The 9621-nt window shown below is 35.5% G+C and overlaps 1 long non-coding RNA gene across 1 annotated transcript; it reads right to left on the reverse strand.

Annotated features, from left to right (window-relative positions):
• Positions 1-273: 273 nt before the first annotated feature.
• On the reverse strand, positions 274-5512 carry LOC132716080 (uncharacterized). Its single transcript, XR_009623767.1, has 4 exons — positions 5419-5512; positions 5144-5254; positions 4599-4764; positions 274-2608 (listed from the first exon to the last, which is right to left on the reverse strand). It is a non-coding gene; the product is annotated as an uncharacterized LOC132716080 (long non-coding RNA).
• Between the last annotated feature and the right edge of the window lie 4109 nt (positions 5513-9621).

The following is a 9621-nucleotide window of genomic DNA, read 5'->3' on the forward strand; positions in this document are numbered from 1 at the left end:
AGTTAACTGCTTTCAGCAATTATTTACCATGCAAATGAGGTTTGCGGCAAATTTACTGCAAACCTCATTTGCATGGTAAAAGTTTGCAGATGTTCGCCAAAAGTTTGCGGCAAATTTGCAGCAAACTTCATTTGCATAGTAAGTTTGCGGAAATTCGCCAGAAGCTTTTGGTAACACTGCGGCAAACTTCATTTGCATATTTGCCAGTTTCAGCAAATATGTTATGGCGATATTTTGGCGAACATTTTGGTAAAGTTCTGGCAAACAATTTTTTCAAACATTGGAATAATTAAAACTAGCTGAATTATAAGAAAACAAATACATATTGGTTTAACACATTTTTTCAATAGAAAATAAAAGAAATATTACAAACATATCAGTAGAATAAAATGAAATTTGATAAATTTGTAAAATAAAGAAACTAATTCCCGAGTTAAAAAAAGAGATAAATTTTACACACATTTTATTAGCAACTGATTCTATACATATTTGACTTTCATAAATTTCCACTCTTTAGTTATGATTCTATCATGAATTGTTCATATTACTTAATAATCAATTAAAACAAGAGCCGGTTGAACCGGGGTGATCCTCCCCGACTAGGATTTGGACACAGAAAAGTCTATCTTTTGAAGTTTCAGGGTTATGTCCCAGACAAAGTTCAAAGTGTGATAATTCCAAAATAGTTGTAAAATCCCACTTTAAATAACGACGTTATGGGCCAGACACATTTTTGCTTCAAGGTCATGCTGTGACCTTGACCTTCAAGGTAATGACCCAAATGTTGCGTGTGACACATCATCTCAATATGGTTGATCATTTCGGTGGAATAGTTGTAAAATCCGACTTCAAATAACGAATTTATGGGCCGGACACGATTTTACTTCAATGTCATGTTGCGACCTTGACCTTCAAGGTATTGACCCAAATGGTGTGTGTGACACATCGTCTCAATATGGTGATCATTTCTGTGAAATAGTTGTAAAATCCGACATCAAATAACCAAGTTATGGGCCGGACACAATTTTTGTTCAAGGTCATGCTGTGACCTTGACCTTCAAGGTAACGACCCAAATGTTGCGCACGACACATCGTCTCAATATGGTGATCATTACTTTTAAATAGCTTTAAAATCCGACTTCAAATAACGAAGTTATGGGCCGGACATGATTTTTGTTCAAGGTCATGGTGTGACCTTGACCTTCAAGGTAGCGACCCAAATGTTGCGGGCGACACGTCGTCTCAATATGGTGATCATTTCTGTGAAATAGTTTTAAAATCCAACTTGAAATAACAAAGTTATAGGCTGGACACGAATTCGGGTTCGTATGTACGTACAGACAGACGGACAGACAACCCGATGACTATATGCTCCCCCGAAATTTTTCGGGGAGCATAAAAACAATGTTTGACAATAGCTATTATTCAGCACATGTTGCAGTATTTCTTAGCACCAAAAATGGGAAATATAATATTGTTGTAAAAGCTAAAAATCAGAAAAGTTACAGTTTGAAATCTTCTATCTGGACAAAAAGTTTCATTCAAACATGAACTGGCATGGAATAACATACATACTTCGACATCCACTTAGACAAATCACTATTAATAACAATAAATACTAACAAAAGCGTTATGTGTTATGCAAAAACAAACTAGACCAATAATGGCTTTCAAAATTGTAAAAATGAATCTCAAAAATATATTTTGGTCTTATACAAACAACATATTTCATGGACATAATACCTTCAGATTTAAACTCATGTCATATAACATTATGATTGTGAGCAAAACAATATCTGACACGAACAATTATGGCTTTCAAAATTGTTAAAATTAATCACAACAATATATTTGGGTCTTATACAAACAACGAATTTCATAGACATAATTTTTTGTTTGTTTGTTTTGGGTTTTTATGTCACATCGACACAGTATAGGTCATATCGTGACGTTCAGGTGCCCTTCCTTGCATTATTTCATGCACGAACGGGTATCTGAGTAGAACCACCGACGTTCAGTTAAGCCAGCTGGATAGCTTCCTCACATGAAAGAATCCAAAGCCCCTGTCGGGATTCCAACCCACAGTGGTGAGGGGCAAGTGGTTTGAAGTCAATGACCTTAACCACTCGGCCACGGACGCCCCTCATAGACATAATAACTAAAGATTTAAACTAAATGTCTTTAGTCATGTCATATAACGATTGCAAGCAAAACAAAAACAGACTAGAGCAATAATGGCTTTCAAAATTGTAAAAATGAATCTTAACAATATTTTTGGGTCTTATACAAACATAAACATAATAACTTAAGAATAAAACTAAATGTCTTTAGTCATGTCATATAACGATTGCAAGCAAAACAAAAACTGACTAGACAATATCGTAAGTTTGCATGAAATTGGCTTGGCAATTTATGAGATGTTGTTTAAAGATCAAGTTTACGGACGAAAGATAGATAAAAGCTCGCAATGTCACTTTGTAAGCTAAAAACGCACTACTTTACTCTTTCACTCTTCCAAGTTTCAGTGCCCTACCCATTGTGTGTATTTTGGTGTTGATTGCTTTGGTGACTAAGCTACTCTCCATATTTAGTTTATTGATGCAGTACACTGAAAAAAAAAACAAGGTTTATTTTTCATTTACATGTTACCATGTTTATACTGGATAAAACTAGAACTATCACTGAAGGTGAATGATACCCCAAAACCCCACCTTGAAATAAAGTGGCAGTAATCTATTAGTAAAGGCCACCTACAAATGAAGAAAATAAACACCAAAGGCAATTATTATTTATTGGTCAATACACTGGTGCTGGCTTGATTTTGATCTGTTGGGATGAACATGTATTTGCATTGCAAAACCTAGATTTATTTACAAATGACAAGTGGCTCGTATATTATAAGTTTATCTAACTTAGTTATGAAATCAAGGTATTATGTTAAAAACACACCAAAATAACAAACAAGAGCGATTAGTGATCACATGTGTCGCCTCATGATGGCCAATTTCATGTTGGGACAAGTTTTGTGACAGACAGACAGACAGTGCACAACTAGACTTGGTACTGATCATTCCTTTAAAGTTTGGATGAAATTGCACCAGTAGTTTTTGAGGAGTAGTCCGGACAAGCTTTTGTGTATCTGGCAACACACAGAAAAAAAAACACCTTTTCATCAAACTTGCAAAAATATCATTCAACCGGAAAACCTGTGCAATATGTGCAAGGACTTGAGCAACAGATCACTCCTGTAAAGTTTCATTGAAATTGCATTTGTGGTATAAGAGATGTAGTCCAAACAAACTTAAAAAAAAGGCCATACCTCTGACAAAAATCCTTGAACCGGAAAATGCTGACAATATGCACAACTAGACTTGGTACTGATCATTCCTGTAAAGTTTGGATGAAATTGCACCAGTAGTTTATGAGGAGTAGTCTGGACAAGCTTTTGTGTATCTGGCAACACACAGAAAAAAAACACCTTTTTATCAAAGGGCCATAACTCGGCCAAAAATCATTCAACCGGAAAACCCGTGCAATATGCACAAGGACTTAAGCTACAGATCAATCCTGTAAAGTTTCATTGAAATTGCATTAGTGGTATAAGAGAAATAGTCCAGACAAACTTTAAAAATAAAAATTATTAAAGGGCCATAACTCTGACAAAAATCATTGAACCGGAAAATGCTGACAAAATGCACAACTAGACTTGGTACTGTAATTCCTGTAAAGTTTGGATGAAATTGCACCAGTAGTTTATGAGGAGTAGTCCGGACAAGTTTTGTGACGGACGGACAGACAGACAGACGACGGAGAAATGATCCCTATATGTCGCCACTACTCCGTAGAGGCGACACAAAAATGATGCATGCTGTGAACATGACAGCCAGGTCAGAGCTCAAAGTTAAAACCAGGGTCATTCAAATAACCATTAGGATTTTTCTTCTAAATGCCACTGTTTGAAAGAACAATGTTGACTAACCAGTCTTACTTGTATGCAAAACTCACTTTTTCAATTATACATCAATAACAGTGGTTAAAATATACACAGATACTTTTCTGACAAATTCTAAATCATTACTGACATGATAACTGAGAAAAACTAGAAATGTGTCAATAGGACACGGATGCCCCCACACGCCACTGTTCTGTCAATCTTATGACTCTAGGTCAAATAGTTTTTGGACTACATGTGCCACAAGTTGAAAACTAAAAATCGACAAAGGGCCATAATTCTGTTAAATTTGGTTGCAGCAAAAATTCCTTCCTTTATTGCCATCTACACATTAAGTTTGTTAATCCCTGGAAGTTTAAGCAAAATCTGCCATCCGGTTAAAGAGGAGTTGCGTTCACAAAATTTCTACATAGTATATAGTGAAAAAATCAACAAAGGGCCATAATTCTGTTAAATTTGGTTGCAGCAAATATTCCTTCCTTTACTACCATCTACATATTAAGGTTGTTTATCTCTGGAAGTTTAAGCAAAATCTGCCATCCGGTTTAAGAGGAGTTGCGTTCACAAGATTTTGGGACGGACTGACAAGTGCAACGCTATATGCTCCCACATTGTGGGGGCATAAAAATAATCTTATTTTACTTACATGTTAAACTGTCAAATCCTCTTTTGTGCCAGGCAGTATCTACTGCACTGGACATACCACTGCGGCTTTTACAGGGACATTTCGGGGAAAGTCTTAAACTGCTGTGAGGTTTTTCAAGATGTGGACCACTTCTGATTTGTTTTCAACCTTTGACTGTCTGTGAGAACTGTAATTGTAAAAATATTTCAAAAATATTTTCTGTAATTTAAAATTCATCTTTAAACGTAATATTGACAAATATTGAGAAACTACACCAATGAATTGACAATAACTTATTTATAATTAATGTAACACAATGTTCATACTAGAATAAGTTTTGTTAATTATTAATGCTGATTGCACGACTTTTTCCTAACCAATTTTAGTAATCACTTTTATGAAATAATTCGGACTGCATATCGATTATTCATCACATGAAGATACATCAAATTGTTTCTATTGAAGACGACCCCAAATAGCATTACAAAATTATCACAGTATTATCATTTAATTGCTACACCATGATTATAAATATATATAAAATAACCTCATAGATTTCAACTTACAGTTTAATAGGCATTTTTGTTTGATGTATTGTTGAGGATTGTTCATCACAATTGTATAAATCTGACCATTCACTGTCATTTGTAACTGTAGCATCTGACTGAAGAATAGACCTTGAATAAAAAAAAAATACATATGTACAAACAGTATATGGAGAGATATTCATATATTGAAGCAACTGACATAACACAAACAGTTCAACAACACCAGTCAGTTTTGCATAGTCCTTTACTTTCGTAAATAAACAAAATACAGAAAACAAACTACCAGTACTCACTTTAGTGCTGGCGAGGCATCTGGCAAAGAAGATCCCCTAAGATCTTGTCAATAAGACCTTCCATGATGTTGTGTTCTGATAGCATTGATTCTTCATGATGCACATCCCTTAAAAAGAATGCATGTATTTAGTATGAATTTTAGTCTTAACCCTTTACCACATATATACGCGAAACAACGCACTTTTGACCCCCCTCCCCTTTTTTGGGCCTCAAATAGTGAAAAAATGTCCTATTCGGGCCCAAAACACATGTTTTCGTTTGAGAAATGTTGCTTAAAAAATTGAGCACTTTTTCGGCGCCGACCCCCATCCAAAAGATACATCAGGGGGTTGCCAGAAGGGGGATGTGCCCCCTTGTGTTAGGGGGGTTTGAAGGGGGGGCGGAGTCCCCCTCATCGCCAAGAAAATTTTGGACTTGTGAGAGGCTAAAAATGACCCCAGGTCGATCATAATGTAACGTGTAACCAACGCTGAAAAGCCTTTGACTCTATCTCAATCCTTGAGAAGTTGCAGCACTTTGAAATAAATTTTGATTGAAAAAATCGAGGCAAAATAGTGATTTTTGGCAATTTTGAAATGTCCCCTCGTTGCCATGGTAACAGGAAATTTAAGACTGAGCATGTCGTTACAAAGGCAGTGGTCCAGTCAACATTTGTGCCAAGTTTGATTAGTATTGAAGCATTTTTCATAGTTTCATAGCAGTTTGAACTTGAAACAGGAGGCTTTTCAGTGAAAAAGGCCATTTTTCACAATATGCTCATGGGGGAAAGGGTTAACTAAAAAAATTATAAATGTTACAAAACAACAATTTTTCACCAAAATTAGGTGAAAGACCACATGTTAACATGGAAAAACTAGTTTTTAGGTGATTCCAAAGTTTTTCATCATTTTTTGTTAACCCTTTACCACATATATACGCTAAACAACGCACTTTTGACCCCCCCCCCTTTTTTGGGCCTCAAATAGTGAAAAAATGTCCTATTCGGGCCCAAAGCACATGTTTTCGTTTGAGAAATGTTGCTTAAAAAATTGAGCACTTTTTCGGCGCCGACCCCCATCCAAAAGATACATCAGGGGGTTGCCAGAAGGGGGATGTGCCCCCTTGTGTTAGGGGGGTTTGAAGGGGGGCGGAGTCCCCCTCATCGCCAAGAAAATTTTGGACTTGTGAGAGGCTAAAAAATGACCCCAGGTCGATCATAATGTAACGTGTAACCAACGCTGAAAAGCCTTTGACTCTATCTCAATCCCTTGAGAAGTTGCAGCACTTTGAAATAAATTTTGATTGAAAAAATCGAGGCAAAATAGTGATTTTTGGCAATTTTGAAATGTCCCCTCGTTGCCATGGTAACAGGAAATTTAAGACTGAGCATGTCGTTACAAAGGCAGTGGTCCAGTCAACATTTGTGCCAAGTTTGATTAGTATTGAAGCATTTTGCATAGTTTCATAGCAGTTTGAACTTGTAACAGGAGGCTTTTTCAGTGAAAAAGGCCATTTTTCACAATATGCTCATGGGGGAAAGGGTTAACTAAAAAAATTATAAATGTTACAAAACAACAATTTTTCACCAAAATTAGGTGAAAGACCAAATGTTAACATGGAAAAACTAGTTTTTAGGTGATTCCAAAGTTTTTCATCATTTTTTGTTAACCCTTTACCACATATATACGCGAAACAACGCACTTTTGACCCCCCCCCCCTTTTTTGGGCCTCAAATAGTGAAAAAATGTCCTATTTGGGCCCAAAACACATGTTTTCGTTTGAGAAATGTTGCTTAAAAAATTGAGCACTTTTTCGGCTCCGACCCCCATCCAAAAGATACATCAGGGGTTTGCCAGAAGGGGGATGTGCCCCCTTGTGTTAGGGGGGTTTGAAGGGGGGCGGAGTCCCCCGTCATCGCCAAGAAAATTTTGGACTTGTGAGAGGCTAAAAATGACCCAGGTCGATCATAATGTAACGTGTAACCAACGCTGAAAAGCCTTTGACTCTATCTCAATCCCTTGAGAAGTTGCAGCACTTTGAAATAAATTTTGATTGAAAAAATCGAGGCAAAATAGTGATTTTTGGCAATTTTGAAATGTCCCCTCGTTGCCATGGTAACAGGAAATTTAAGACTGAGCATGTCGTTACAAAGGCAGTGGTCCAGTCAACATTTGTGCCAAGTTTGATTAGTATTGAAGCATTTTTCATAGTTTCATAGCAGTTTGAACTTGTAACAGGAGGCTTTTCAGTGAAAAAGGCCATTTTTCACAATATGCTCATGGGGGAAAGGGTTAAACCAATGAAGGTAAAATATGATAAACAAGATCAACAAGGAAAGGCGGCGTTCAATGAACGCAACCCCCATATGACCCAGCAACAAGTACCAATGGCAAGGAGCCCAGGCGGACCCAGTTTGTCATGTAGAAATAAATACTTTTAAAAAAAAACAATTACACATTCACGTTATTTTGAAGAAAAAAAAATATGTACATGAATATAGAGTAACATGCAAAAACAACAAAGCCATTGTTTAAAAATTCTTTTCTCATATATGGATTGTATAATATTCTTTGGTTCCCTAAACCACGAGTGTGCCAGCAATATAGGATTATACCATGATAAGCTGCATAGACATATAATTACAAAATAATTTTTTCAAATTCTTCCAATTCAATTACATGTTATTTCGAAAATATCATTGTAAATGTGTCTTACTCCATTTCCTTGATCTTTCGCAGCAGATTCTGTCGACATAGAAGCCACTGTCTCAATGATATTTCAAACACGTCTCTCCATTTCTTTTTATGTTTTTATTTCCAATTGTTGGTATATTGAGTGTTGACAACAAATTGTTGACCCTCACCGGCCCACCTACACTATCAATCATTGCTGTAAGAAAATGAAAAGAAACAAATTATTTCATTTAAGTATACAAATATTTTGTGAAAAAAAACTTCACATGGGTTGTAATTTACATAACCGTGATAATAACACATTGCATAAATTTATATAAAGCTATTTTTAGCTGCCTCATGTATGTTGAATATTACTGTGACTGTGTGTATTGGCAGCCTAGTGTAAACTGTGTCTTTTATATAATGTATATGTAGGATTATGTAATGTCTTAATAAAAATTGCATTGTTGCAAGATTTAATTTAGCAACGTTTTATCATTTGTTTTTCAAATTTCTCAGTGACTTTGGGGAAATTAAAACTGTTCAGAGGGAAGTTTATAAAAAATTTCACAATAGGAAGTGGCTAGCCGTACAGGCCCGTACGGCTAGCCAAAAGTTCTAGCCGTACATGAGTCACGTACGACTAGCCAGGACACACTGTATTGGCTAGCCGTACGGCACTTTTCAAAATTATATGGAGTACGTGAGTCACGTACGGCTAGAACTTTTGGCTAGCCGTACGGCTAGCCACTTCCTTCACAATAAGGAGTAGTGTTTTACAGCTCAACACAAACAAGGTACATGTATTCTGTATAATAAATTAATTATTTATAAATCTGAAACATAAATTTGGTCCGCATAATTTCTCTCATAATTTTACATGTTTGACATCATTGGAAGACAAGTAGATAAACACTGATAAATGTATATTCATTTTGGTACGAGACCTTACATCTATGAATTCATAATCAGTATATAGTACTTAATCTAAAGTATGATGCAATACATTAATTACTTACCTGTTCCTAATTTTGTGTTGACAACGAAACATGGCATTCCAATAGCAACCCCACACCAATTTTTTTATTTTATTGTATTTATAAACAATTTATTTCATCTTATAGTGCTCATTATAAGCATTTCAGAACAGTTTTCCTTTTCTAAATATCTTTAAAAATAAAAAAGTTATGGCATTTAATAATGTTGAAATTTGCGCATTTTTTAAGAATTTTTACTATATACAGTCAATAAGAAATGCTTGCGCGTTGACGGAACCGAAATGACTTCGTTTATGACAAATTTCACATTTAAAATACCATAACTTTTTTATTATTTGAGATATTTTGATGAAATTTGGAATATAGGTAGATTAGGTGTTACTGAATATAACTGTGTTATTTTACAGACCATTAAATGTAGAAGAGCAATTACTTAGTCTAATACAGTGGGGCAAGGTATCGATAAATTTTTTGAAAAAATTTATTCATTTTTCATTTATCGACATATATAAAGTAACAAGAAACTACAGCAGCACTGTATAATGAAATC

The sequence above is a fragment of the Ruditapes philippinarum genome, unplaced genomic scaffold, assembly GCF_026571515.1.
Source record: "Ruditapes philippinarum isolate M1 unplaced genomic scaffold, ASM2657151v2 ctg5006_1_1_1_1, whole genome shotgun sequence".
Taxonomy (NCBI): Eukaryota; Metazoa; Mollusca; class Bivalvia; order Venerida; family Veneridae; genus Ruditapes; species Ruditapes philippinarum.